Here is a 2,232-nt window from a genome sequence, read left to right on the forward strand (position 1 = left end):
CTTGCAAGTATTGTCCTTAGCCAAACTTTTTAAGATAAAGGGATTCCCGTATACCTATTTACCAAGTTAACTTAGGGTAGGCCCATGTACCCCACAAGTGTTCCATTATTAAGTTTCTTGGGGGAGTTCCATGTACCCCACAAGTTGTTCATTAACATGTTTACTTAGGGGATTCTATTGTACCCTACAAGGAGTCCAATTAACCATAACCATGACCACGAAACCATTCCAAACCATTTAACCATTTAGGGTTCCATTACCAAGTTTAAACTATGCATAAGTTCCATTAAAATCCAACAATGTAGTGAAAACATTCCCATAGGCATTTTATCAAACATATTGGGGGCATAGTATTTCCAAAACCAAAGCCAATTACCAAATAATCATTCCCATGAAACCGATTATCCAAAACCATCATTAAGACATATAAAATAGAATTAAAACATGGGAAAACCATAACCAAGCATTTATAACCAAATCCCCCAAATTATATTTAAAAATCCAAAACCATACACTAATCAAACCATAAAAACATTGTATAAAACCATGCCTTTAGTTGGAACTAACAATGAGGGGAGAGAACATACCTTAAACAAAGAAGATTATAGAGTGAAATTATCAACACAAGCCTCAAATTAATCCTTAAAATAAAACCCTAGCCTTCCTTTACCCAAAAGCTTTAGAGAGAATTATAAAGTGTTTAAGAGAATATTCTACGTGTTAATGAATAGAATAATAGGGAAAATAACCTCCTAATAGTAATAATAGGGAAAATTTCCTGTATTTCTGGTCTCTGGATAGGATACGACTAGGGAAAATGTCTCATACACCAGGATACGAATGGGTAAGTCGAATACTGACCAGTGTTGGTTGGTGGGTTGGATTTGGTTTCTAAAATGGATACGACTTAGGTGGTATGAGTCATATTGGTGGATACGGGTTGTTTGGTTACTTCACTTAGTCTTAGGCTTTTTAACTTAAGTTGAATCAGAGTACAAGTGGCTCACCATGAACCGTAAGCCAAGGTACGAGTCGTACCATGGACTCATATAGTGGTAAGTCTTCAATCCTCTTGGGATTCTATTCTGTCAGGGGTACAGATCATGGGTACTAGTCCTATACTTGGATACGACATGGTTTGGGGTGAGTCGTACCTTGGACAGTGTAACACCCCGTATTCAAGTACGTGTATTGGCGTATTCAAATATGTGTATTGGTCTTATTTATATGGAATTAATTTTTTTATTTTATTTATACCGGAATTTGCCCGTCGATGGTTCCATGTGAAGGTTATTGAATAAGTTTTCCAACGATATAAAGATTTCCAAAAATGAATAGGTTTCGGATATAATCGACCACGTTTGAAATTATAAAACAGTGGCCGGGATATTTGGGAATAGTAAATATGCTGGAAAATTTCCTGCACACAAACTACTGAGGCCAACCGAATTTTTGGATCAACTTTGAATAATCATAAATCCCTTAATATAATGAACTGGGAGAGTTGCGACCTATGAAAAGAAATATATTTGAGTCTTCTTTCCAATGCAATTGGTTTCATCCAAATCCAACGTCTGAGTAAGGAGTTATACTCGTTTTACTTCAGCCTATCAAAACAAATTTTTAGGGTCAACTTCAAACGACCATTACTCCTTGTACAAGACAAACTGAGAGGCCTACTTTATATGAAATGAAAGACCTTTGAATTATCCTTCCAACGATACCAATTTCACCCAAATCCGATATTGGAGCAAAGAGTTATGGTCAATCTACTTTAGCTTATCAAAACAGTCCACTAAAGGACAGATTTGACATTATTTAAATTTTAAAGGCATTTTGGTCATTTCCTATTATATTATGGACGGGAATATGTGTATATATACATTTATATGAGTTCAAAAACTTATTTTCATCATCAATCATTGAGAAAGAACAAACCCTAGCCAAATTTGACCTTTAAATTACTTTTGATTCAACCGTAGAAATTCCAAAGTAATCTGATAACTGCGTTTGTCATCTCAAGAGCTTCGAACGGCACCTATTATTTTTGCAAACATGATTGCATAATCAAGCAGTGAATTCTAAGGTATGAATATTGTTTGTCTTTGTTCTTTTCCATATGTATATGTGTGATAGAGGATTATATGTATTGGTTGTTATTGAAAGGTGATGAAAATAGGGTTACGGACTATTTTGCATGGTTTGGTTGTATTGAATTGTGGAAGGTGGATA

Source organism: Capsicum annuum, chromosome 8, assembly GCF_002878395.1.
Source record: "Capsicum annuum cultivar UCD-10X-F1 chromosome 8, UCD10Xv1.1, whole genome shotgun sequence".
NCBI lineage: Eukaryota > Viridiplantae > Streptophyta > Magnoliopsida > Solanales > Solanaceae > Capsicum > Capsicum annuum.